Source organism: Streptopelia decaocto (assembly GCF_964273445.1).
Source record: "Streptopelia decaocto genome assembly, chromosome: 21".
Lineage (NCBI taxonomy): Eukaryota > Metazoa > Chordata > Aves > Columbiformes > Columbidae > Streptopelia > Streptopelia decaocto.
The window spans coordinates 6392113-6404336 of NC_138676.1; positions in this window are offsets into that span (position 1 = coordinate 6392113).

A 12224-nucleotide genomic window follows, 5' to 3' on the forward strand; every position below is an offset into this window, starting at 1 on the left:
ATACAGACAACAGCCACAGCCAAGGGGAGAAGGAGCTCATGTCTGGTGGGGCTTTCAGCCTCTTTACATCTCGTGATCATCTCCACGACAGCCTGTCCTGTGCTGTGGCATCCCCTGCACCTCTGTCCCTGCAGGCTGGAGACATCCCCCCTGCTGCCCCACCTTGCTCTTGTCTGAGCATCTTCCTTCCTTTGCTGAGATCTCTCCATCCTCCCCAGCTGGTCCTTGAAGCACAAAGCCTTGGGCTGATGCAGACTCCCTCTGCTGACCTGCTCCACCACAGCACTGCCCTTCCATCATATTCCTTCCTGCTCATGTTCAGCCTGGACTTTGGGCCATTATTTCTTTCTCATGCTCTTTCCCACTATGCAGAAACCTCCACCACCTCTGAAACCGCCCTTCAAGCAGTCTCAGGCTACTCCTGCACTGCTGCAGCCTGCCCAGCGCTGCTGGGCCAAAGCAGCCCAGGTCCCTCAGCACCCCACACCATGTGCACAAGGTCCTGAACCTGCCTTGGCACAGCCCTGCACTCTGCAGTTCCTCCCTGCTGCTCCAAACTGGGAAGCCGCACACTGGCACACACCCGTGTGTGTGGGTCACACCAGTGCTTAACCGAATGGGATGAGAACTGCAGGTGTCTGGATCCCCACGCTCCTCCTCACGCAGCCCTGGGTGCAGCTGCCTTGTTCATGGTGAGCGTGCACCACGGGCTGGTGTGGGGACCTTGTAGTGCCCAGGCCCTTCTCCTCAGGGCCACTGAGAACTCGTCATTTCATCTTGTCAAAAGTCAGACATTTCTGATGGGCGAACACCAGATATTCACAAGTTCTGGACTCCCCCTGGACTGAAGCTCCATTTGCTCAGCTGTTAATGTTTGCACACAGACGGCTTATCCTGATGAGGGCGTCTCTCCCAACATAACAGCATGAGGCATTACAGGAAACTGTAAATATCAACTCCTGGGTAAAAAGTGGGGTCTTGGGTGTCTGATACTTGTAACGCCAGAGGTCTGGAGTTTCTGATATTTCCCTTCATATGGTAGAGCAGTAGGATTACGTGGAGCTCTGCCTGGAGACAGACAATGTCAGCTGAATGTTGAAGAGTCAGCATGAGAGGGCAGAACAACAAGGGCAATGTTGTGGTGACTGGACATCAGCTACAGACTCACTGATGAGAAATTGGAATTAGATGAGGCCTCCTTCAGAGAAATGAAAGAAGCTTTGTGTTTCCAGGGCCGTGTCCTCGTGGCAGACCTGAGATATCCCAATATCTGCAAGGTACCAGCCATCCAGGAGGGTTTGGAGCTCATTGACAACATCTTCCTGACACGGGTGACTGAGGAGTCAGTGGGGTGAGGTGCCCTGTGGGACTTCACACTTACAAACCAGAAAGAATTGGTCACGATGGAACAGTCAGGGATGGGAAAGTGGAGCTGAGGCTCCTGGGAGATGAGAACAAGGCCAAGAGCAGGATTTCAGGAGAGCAGGATTTGGCTGCTGAGGGACCTGCTTGGGTCCTGTGGGATATGACCTTGGTGTCTGCAGAGCTTTTCTCTCCCATCTCCTCCCTCCTCTCTCCCACCTGCTGTTGTGCAGCGTTTTTACCCTTTCTCAAATACAATATCCCAAAGGTGCTGCCGGCATCACTGAGTGGCTCAGATTTGGCAAGGAGTGGGTCCATCTTGGAGCAGCTGAAATCAGCTCTGCCTGATGTCAGTGAAACTCCTGTTGCCTTCTCAGAGGTGACAACTGCAGCACACCCACACTCACCCTCAGACTTTGCCATGTAAACCCAGTACAGGGTGACAGTATGTTGGGTGTAACAAACTGCTGCATCATGGAGAAGTACTGGAAAAGATCTATCAGCAACCTGAGGAAATCACCAGTCAAAGAGCAGTTTCCCATGGGAAATTGTAATTGTTCTGACATTCACTGGTGTGGCATATTTGCAGGTGCAGTTTCAAAGGATCTTGGGCCAACTTCTTAACATGTCTGCTTTATGGGCAACAAGGGTGATTCGCACCTGGATCTGGAACTGGGAAACAAGGAAACCCTGGTGAGGGATGTGAACATCAGTGTCCACCTTGGCTGTCGTGACCAGGACACAGTGGGGTCCCAGGCAGCAGAGGGGAGGGAGGAAGGCCAGCAGCAGAGCACAGGCTGATGGGCTCCAGAGGAGAAGACTTTAACATACTGGGGGATGGTGAGCAAAGTGGTGACATGGAAGTAGGTCTGAAGGGTGAAGGAGCTCAGGAAATCTGATCAGCCTTACAGGACAGGCTGCTCCAAGCACAAGAATGATCTCCCCAAGCACACATGAAAAGAAGCATTTATCTCTTGAAGCTGCTCCTCTGAACTGATGAAGCTCCAGGGCAAAAAAGCAGCACACAGGAGGTGGAAACAGGGGAAGCTGCAAAGGAGGAATTTAGAAACCTTGTCCATGGATGTGGGGATGATGCCAAAGCTGATCTGGACTTGATACCTTCACGGAAAGGGCAGCAAGATGAGCGGACAGAGCTTAACTTGTAGTAAGAGAATAGACAGCGTGAACGTGGGCATGCTGCTGAACTTTGTAAGAGTAGAATCAGACGGGACTGAGGTTCTTCATGGCTTCTTTGCCTCCATCTTCACCAGCAAGGTCTCCTGGAACTTTGTTCCTGAAGGCAGGAGTCTGGAGAACACCCAGCAGTGGATGGGGCTCAAGTCAGGGGTGACCTGAGCAAACTCAGACACCATTACAGAACAGGAGATGGGTCACTTGACCAGCTCCTGAACACAAGTATCGCTGTGCTGTGGCACCTGAGATTGCCAGGAACACCCACCTCTTGGTCCAGAGGAGTGTGACTCCTCTTGAGCTGTCCTGGCCTGTCTCCTCATTCAAGTGGTGCTTTAGGCACCCACTTTTCTGAAATATTCAGTCCTTATCAGGAGATGCTCCAGATCACTATGAACAGCACACTGCTGAGACCACCTGGAAAGGGAGAGAAATGCTCTCTTTTAGACTGTTCCTGAAATCTCTCTAATCATCTACACCAGACTTGAAGCCTTTACTAAAATGATGCACAGAGCCTTGGATTGTAAGAGCATTTTATATGTTAGTGAGCCCTCTGGTGCCATGATCCTGAACTGCAGCTACTGAGAGAATGAACAAACCTCCAATGAACTGAAAGGCAGAAGCAAACCCCAAGTTTCTGAGGGTGTTTGGACCCCATGAAGGGCCATCACTAACACAGCTATGAAGTAAACAACCAGTGCAGGTCCCTGTCCCTGGAGGCTGCTGAAGGAAAGACTTGGAGACAGTGGTTCCAGGTGGTGAGGGCCATGTGGAGGTGGCTCTGGTGCCACGTCAGTCCTTGATGCTTGTTCATCACCAGAATGCTGAGCCCTGACCCCTGGGACCTGGTAGATTTTTCTCCAATGTATTTCAAGGTTTTTTCTGTGGTCAGTGTGAGTGTTTTGTGTTTTGGGGTGGTGTTTATGTCAAGTGCTGTTGCTTTAACTGCAAGACTCTGGATTTCTGTGGAGTTGGAAATGCCTGTGAGTTCCTCACAACTCATCCAGCTTCTTTCATACACCTGGCAATGGTCACCAGTCACCTCAATGTCTCAGTCCCGAACTTGCTTGAATCCCCTATTTGGATCCATAGCCCATCACTGCAGAAGGTTCATGTATCCACCAGGTTCATGGATAATTCCTGAGGACCATCCAAGTGTGGGCAGTGTAAGAGAGGAGCAGAGCAGGGTCAGCTCATGGGCCATGACTGAGCACAGCCACCCCAGCAGCAGCCGTTCCCCATCTCCCAGGCACAGCCATGCCCACAGCATGCAAATGTCACTGCCATACATGATTAGCCCAAGAGAGGCTTTTCTTCCTTCCATATTCCCAGGAAGATCTTCCTCCTGTTCCTCCTCCACCTGCAGACATCAACTGCTTTCCTGGGCTCAGACATGGCTGGAAGGGCTCACGGAAGCCATCAGCCATCTCATTGCTTCTCCCTGACATGCCCTGACCCTCTCCCACACCAGCAATGGCCAATCACGGCTGCTCAGGGTCTCCCGATCTTAAGAAGAGGCCTCGAGCTTCTTGGTTCTTCCTGGTGTTTATTCTGAACTTCCTCGCTCTCTCCAGAGTTCATGGTGAGCTTTCTTGTCCATAACAGCCCCTTTATGACCATGTCTTACTAAATGGTTGTGTTTTTATGATCATTTGTACAGAAAGGGCAGTCACAGGACACCACCCAATATGTCAAATCTGATGCCGAGTGAAATGCCGTAAAGCCCTGATGAGTTCCCCTGTGTCTGTGTCTCTCCTGGAAGGAGTCTGTCCCGAGAAGGGGATCCAGCTCCTGCCACTCTCTGCAGAGGCACATGAGCAGTGTCCATCACCTGGGGACACAAAGGGTGATGTTTGCCAGACACCCTTCATCTGACCCACTTAGATGTGTGCTTGTGGGTGAGGTATGGAGCCTTATAGTGCAAATACCTATTTAATTGTCATTGCCAGAGGGGCGACAACAGATGCAGTGTACCATTTTACAGATATGTAAATATAAGCATATAGGACTGACATTCCTAGACAAATTACACAAACACTTGAAGGATTATTCATGCCTTTAACATGATTATCCACAGAAGTCCCACCACCTTTACATCTCAGGAAATGGGATCCAGAGTCCAAGGGCAGGATGGTTTGGGCTCTGTGCTGGGATCTGGAAACTGAAACGTGCTCCCATCTCCCAGCCCCCTGCCCTCCTCAGTGAGGGTGTGAGACATTCTGCAGCGAGGGCTGAACTCACAGCCATGACCAGTATCTTATGTCCAACTGCAGCCAATGGTGTCCTGCCAGCTCAGGATTGGAGCTTCCTTTGCTGGAGGTGTTTAAAAGCTGTGGAGAGGTGGCACTTTGGGGTATGGTTTGGTGGTGGTCTTGGCAATATTTGACTTACGGTTGGACTCCATGTTCTTAAGGGTCTTTTCCACCCTAAATCATTCTATGATGTTATGATTTGGGTTGAAACCATTTCAATTGCATCACCTCCAGCTTCCCTCAGAGGTGGCTGTTGTGTGGCACAACTGTCCTGGCTCTCCAGGCAGGTTGGGCACTGGGTTGGTGCCTGCACTGGCAGTTTTTCCCTTCCTGGGGTAAAAGGCTGTTGAGGAGAGACAGTTGTAGAGATCTGGGTCACAGGGGTTTGCAGCAATCCTGTCAAACTCTGATCAGGCTGAGCTTTGGAGCCCAGGAAAAATGGAGATGTGCTGAAGGATGTTTGTGAACAGTGGTGCTGTCACTGATAACAGTAACAGGGAACTCCTTATTCTCACTGATGATCATGATGAACTAAAGCTCTGTAATTTCATTCCTAACAGTCATTTTTGCTTTTCCAAGCATCTATCACACCTCAGCAGTTGTGTCTTGAAAGAAGTTCTTAGAACAATGCTTTTTCTCTCTGTTTTTTTTTTGGTTTTTTTTTTTTTTTTTTTATAATCATATAAAGAGTACACCTCTTGGACAGAATTAACACAAAATCGTGCATCTTTCATGACTTTTCTCTTTTTTTTTCCCTGGTGTGAAGTGTTGTTGGAATAGGAGAATAGGGTTTTTTTGAGACAAAGGTGGCCAAGGAACAGATCCCAGGTCAGTGCAAAGGCCCAAAGGAAGCCAGAATCTTTGTGTGTATGCACTGACACACACTGTCACCTGCATTTCCAGTCTCTGCAGTCCCAACCGTGCAGCAGAGTCTGGAGTTCTGAGCTCCCTCATCTGCCCTGTGTGACACGTGTAAAATGGAACTACCCCAGTCAAATGGCTGGTTTTGATTCTCTTCACAGCCTGAACCACCACATGGGTCAGGAGATGAGCCAGGATACCCAACAAGGACACACATGCTCTGCACTTACAGTTCAGGTGTTCTCAGCAGGCATATCACACTGATATCTGGGTGCAAGGAGCTGGTCAAGAGCCTCGTCTCCATTTCTGTAACGGTGGCTTTGCTGCCTGGCTGATGTGTAGACTCTGTACATGGATGCTGACACCTCTTGAACAACCTGCTCTGAAAGGGTTAACAACGTGGGCAGTTCTTTCTGGAAGGGTATTAGGACAGCAAAAAGAAGATCCTGGTTGAGGCAAATGAAAAGGGATGAAAAAGTTGTGGTCAGGACTGTTTGGGGGCACTTGTAAAGCAGCCCTGCACTTCATGTGAATTATTCCTGTGGTCAGAGAGAACCTGATAGCTTTGTCTAAATTGAAAACATGAAGGGGAAGGAAGGACAGCGTCATTCAGGCTGGATGGGACCTCAGGAGGTGTCTTGACCAACCTCCTGCTCACAGCAGGGTCAGACCAGATTGCTCAGGGCTTTATCCAAACACATCTTGGTCACTTTCTGGGACAGAGTGAGTGCGCACTCCTGGGAAACAGCTTCCAGTGCTGGACTGTCCTCATGACTGGAAAGCTTCTCCCTTTCTACAGCACCTTTCCAAGCCCAACCATCCAGATTGTTTTTACCCATCTACTTACACACTGACACAGACCAGAATTTACTGCCTTGGGCACAAGAATGTTGTGGGGGATGATGCTGAATGCCTTGCTGACTTCCATGTAACAGACCACCACTGGTAACAGACCATCAATGTTATCCCCACGTCCACAACCCTGTCCTTTCCTCACAGAAAGCAAAGAGGATGGACAGGCACAACCTGACCGGAGTAAACCCCATCACATTCTCTTCCAGACACCCAGAAATGGGGTCCCAGTTGACATGCTCTGGGGCACAGCCCTTAGTTCCCCTGCTCACCCATTGGCCATTTTGAACAGTGCACACACTGTGTGAGAGCTGCCACTGGTCAGGGAGTCCCCCCAGTCTCCATGAGCTTTCACAGATGGTGGAGAGTGGCCTCACTGTGACATCGTCCTGCTGTCCCAGCTCCTGGGATGCTGCCCCTGCTGTCCCATAGACTAGAAAGGATTGTGTTAGTTCCAGTGACCCCTGACTTGATCCCCATCCACAGCTGGTTGTTCTCACTCCAGTCACAGAGGCCTTGCTGGTGAAGAGGGAGGACAAGAGGACACAGGGATTCTCACCTCTTATTATATTCATCAGTGGCCACACAGTGTCTTTGTTTCTCCTTTAACTGTTCCTGCAGTAGTAACAGCTCATTATGGGGCCCTTGAATTGCCTTCCAGGTCTAGACTGAGCTTTGATCTGGACTGTTGCTGTGCTTGGAGGCTGCTGTCCTTGCAGACCAGATGAACTCACTCCTGCCACCCTGCCTGGCAGTTCATTCCATCTGTGTCACAGCTCTGTCTGCAGCACTGACAGCTCCAGCTCCCCCAGTCAGGTCCCTGGCTGAGGACATTGCCTCACATCTGGGCTGAGCCACCCCAGCTGTGGCACCAGCCCAGCTCTGACCTGCCACATGAAACCTGGTACCAAGTGTCCAAGAGCCCATGTGTGCAAAGGCTTTGAATCAGAGCACAGACATGACATGGCCAAAGACTGATGAATGTCTCTCCAGACCTAGGGGTATAAAACCAGAATAAAATGCCTGAACTCATTCAACTGAAGATATTCCTCCCCTAGCTTGGAGAAATTAGATTCTTTGCTGTAATATTCCTGGTGTCCTGTCTAATGATGGGACAAGAAAAGTTGATTCTCATACTAATTCATTGTTCAATATAAAGAACACAATGATGTGTCACTTCAGAGGAGAGAGAATCAACATCACTGATTTCTTCAGGTTGTTTGAAAGGATGTGCCCCTGGAGCCCCAGGGACACCTGGAGGGAGCCCAGAGGGGCCAGAGAAAGGGACATCATGGGTTGCTCCTGTGCTGCTGAGCTGGGCTGGGCTCCTGGGACACAGGGAGCTCATGGCAGCGGCAGCGCTGCAGAGAGACAGCTCTGCCCAGGAGCAGCTCCTCTGCACACGCAGCAGGGCTGAGGGCTCTGCCTGCAGCACCGAGGGCACAGGAGCCAGGCACAGAGAGGGGAAAGACAATGTAGGGGGTTGGTTGCTGAGTGCTCACTGAGAGACAAATCTTCCCAGTTCCCTGCTCCAAAGACAAACCCCAGTGGCACAGTGAGATTCATCTCAGCTCCCTTGGACAGGCTCATTGCAAATGTCCCTATTTGCTACCTCTCCTTTGCCATTTCCATCACATGCTGTTCTACACAGTCCTACACCTGCCCCTATTTCCCTGTGGGAAATTCTGGATTGTGGTCTCAGATGTGCCAGAGTGATCAGAGAGGTTCAGAGGTCCCTCAGAAAGGCAGACGTCAAACCCATCTTCAGGAATGGCAGGAAGGAGAACTGGGAGAATGACAGGATGCTCAGCCTATGTCTGTCCCGGGGAGGGTGACAGGTTACATTCTCCTGCAGGCATCTCCAGGCAGCAGAAGGACAAGGAAGGAATTGCTGAACCCAAATGGGCAGGGGAAAGAAAGGCATGTTGAGTACATGGAGTTTTGCAAGGCCCCAGACATGGTCTCCTGTGGTGCCTTAGAGCAGATTGGTGAGATCTGGGATGCAGATGTGGATGTTGTGATGGGTGGGGAGTTGGCAGCATGACCAAACCCAAACATCATCAGTGGTACAAAGTCCTGTGTTCAGCCAGTTTCTAGTGGCATCCCTCAGTGATGAGTACTCGGGCCAACACTGTCCAACGACTTTATTCTGCCTCTTCATCATGTCATGGAGCACATTTTCAGCTCCTTTGTGGAGGATGCAAAGCTGGGCAGAGGCCTTGAACAACCTCAGCTGGTGCACCCTGCCTTGAGCAGGAGAAGGAGACAAGATGATGTTCAGGGCTCTCTTCCCACCTGAGTTATTCTATGGTTCAATGAATCTTTACATTGGAGAGCTGTTTGAAAACAGAAGATGTAGTCCTTACCAGTTAAAAGAATGAATCCTGCCTGCAATTGCTAACCTAAAACATGTAAATCCACTCAATTTTGGTCAGTCTGCTCCACTAACAAAGATAAAAGTGACGTTTAAAACACCTAATCAGAACCTGCAAAGAATACTGTCCTTGCAGCGCAGACACTCTGGAGCCTGCACAATTAGCTGAGTCTTGTTTTAACATCTGTCTCAAGACTCTTACATAAAGTGTCCTTTAGCTGAACTTTGCTCCTTTTATGCTCATTATAATACTAAAACACACATCCCCAGGATGGGAGCCCCAGGCTCATCCCGAGACCCTATCTCAACAAGCATGTGTAGTGGTAAAATGATTATGTAACCAACATGCCAGTGTGTGAACACTTGGCTCTTTAGGACTGCCGGGAGGGTCTGAATGTAGGGATAAGATTTGTACATAATAGATGTTCCTTCTCTGTCTGTTGTGCTGGTTTCATTCCAGCGTCCAGACTTGCACAACTCTGGAATAAACAAGATCTCATCTCTGGGTGTGGGATTGGCTTTGCACTTCAGGTAGCGAATTCACCATGAGCAACCAGGAAGAAGGAAAACAATAAGAAATAAAAGAGGTAGGAGAGGACATAGAAGAGGTTTCAACATTTCACATTCCTGTCAAGAGTGCTTCTCCTCTCAGATCTTTAGCAAGAAATAGATTTGATCAGTTTGATAAAACAAGCATAGTTTTATCTAGTCAGGTCGCGGCCCATAATGAGGGGGATGGATGGGTGTGGGATTATGATGGCAGCTCAGTCTCCGAAACTCATAATTGAGTGGAAAGACTTCGTCTGTGAAGGGGAGAGTGAGGTCAGTTCTGTGTCTGGAGGTGACAGCCCAGCAGCAGGGACATGGCTGGGAAAGAACCTCTGCCCAAGTGCCCACAGGTCTTAGCCAGGAAGAGAGACGGGTTGTCATGTCCATCCCACCTGAGAACATGACGGAACATCGGCAGGGACATGGTCGTGTCTGTCAGAGAAGCTGAAAGGCCAGCAGCACTCATGGGATTTAGAAGATCATGGCAAGGTGACTTGTCTCTGGTCAGGTAAAAGACAACAAGAAGCCTAACGGGTTGGGTTCCCTGCATGAAGGGCAGTTTATGAGATGGTCCAGCTTTTCTTGATAGTGGGAAGAAGCAGGAAAGAGAAAAAAGAAGTCTACTTGGAAGGTGAGGAATGGATATGAGGAGGAAGAAATGTCACTGGAAGGTCAGTGCTGTGGGGCAAGAGGTCACCCAGAGGGAGCTGGATCAGCCCATGGTTTGTGTTCCAAAGAGCAGCCAGTGAGGGTGCAGACACAGCAGTGAAGGTGCAGAAATGCTGGGGTGAGAGCAGGTGGGGAAGCGAGATGGGTGTCTGCAGCCTGCAGGGAAAGAGGGGCAGGGGTAGCACCGTGTAGAACAGCCTGTGGTGGAGATGGCAAAGGGCGCTGTAAGGCTGGAAGGGACCCACAGAACCCAGGTCTCTGTCCCCTTGGCCATGGCAGTTGTCTCTGCCACTGAGGCCCAGTAGAAGACATGTTGTCCTCATGGCACTGGGGCCTCCTTGCAGCCCCATGGGGAAGCTGGAAGCTGTTGTACCAGCGTTGTCCTTCCCTGGGCCTTGCACACCCACATCCCACGGTCCCAGGAAGAGCCCTGAGCCGTGTGTGAGGGACAGGATCCCCCTTCCCATTGCCTGCAGGTCAGGGCTTCTCCTTTCTGCTTCAGAAAGCAAACCAAGGGGTTTCTGAGCATCAGAGCTGAAGAAAAGACTCAAAGGAGACCTCATGGTGGCTACAGCTTCCTCACAAGGGGAGAAGGAAGGGATGGCACTGATCTGTTCTCGGTGGTGACCAATGACAGAACCAAAGGGAATGGAAGAAGGGTGTACCAGGGGAGATACAGGTTGGACATGAGGAAAAGGTTCTTCCCCCAGAGGTGCTGGACACTGAACAGGCTCCCCAGGGAGGTGTCACGGCCCCAACCTGACAGTGTTCAAGGAGAGACTGGACAACGTCCTCAGACACACGGTGTGACCTGTGGGGTGTCCTGTGCAGGGACAGGAGTTGGACTCCATGATCCTTTGGGTCCTTCCAACTCAGGACATTCCATGACTCTATGAAATACTAGGTCAAAAGTCCGTGTTTTCATTGTGCAGATGAGTTGTAAACACACACATCATGTGCATGTCCACTGTGTGCATGTGGTGAGATGAACCCACGGGAGCACAAATCCATCAGCTATTCCTTGGGGTGCCATAAAGGTCAGTGGGACAGAGATGGTGTTCAGGGGTCTCTTCCAACCTGCGTTATTGTAGGATTCCATGAATCTTTTCCTTGGAGAGCTCTTTCACATCAGAATAGACAGAGGAAGAAGAAAACAAAGAGGCAGAAGCAGAGATGTAAAATGCCCCAGAGTAAGTACAGCAGCTCCTCTGAGGAACATTTCTCCACTCAAACCCTTGATAGGAAATCTATCAGATACACTTCATGAAAGCAGCTCAGTTTGATCTGCTCACACACTGGACCAAAAGGAGGGTGACGGTGGGTACGATGCCATGTGGTCACTGTGTCTCAGGAACTCATAGTCCAGTAGGAACCAATGGCTGTGGAGGGCACTGTGAGGTCACTTCTGCCTCTGCAGGGGATTGGCCAACAGCAGGAACATGGCTGGCAAAGGACTGTGAGGTCACACACACCAGACGAGCAATGGGGCCAATCAGCATGGCTTGATGAAAGGCAGGTCCTGCTTGACCACCCTGATCTCCTTCTGTGACAAGGTGACCGGCTGAGCAGATGAGGGAAAGTCTGTCGTGGGGAGTGAATCCGCCACACAGGCTGTGGGTGTTGTGTCCTTAGACTGCAGTAAAGCCTCTGACACCGTATCCCACAGCATCTCCTGGAGAAGCTGCAGCTCATGGCCTGGATAGTGTATCTGTGATGGGTAAAGAACTGGCTGGAAGGCATTTTAGAGCCATTTGTCCCCTTCCTGTTCACATGGGCATCCCATGAATGCATCACTGCTCTACCCCAGTGTAGACAGGCACAAGGCCTTCTCCTCCTGGACCTCTCACCTCACCTGTGCCACTGGTTTCTACAGCAGCCTCATCCTGGACTGTGGGATGCCCAGAACAGCCCTCGCAAGACAGTTTGACAAAGCCTTTTTTCTCCACCATCCCCACATCCCTGATCAATACCCTCATGTACAGCTCAAGGACCAGGAAGTTTGGGCGCAAGTGGAGCTATGAGAAAAATGGTCAGGAAGGCTTTGAGGTGCACAGAGAGTCCATCAACATGTTGGCAAGCTGCTCTCTCTGAACAGGCCCAGAAGACCAGCACAG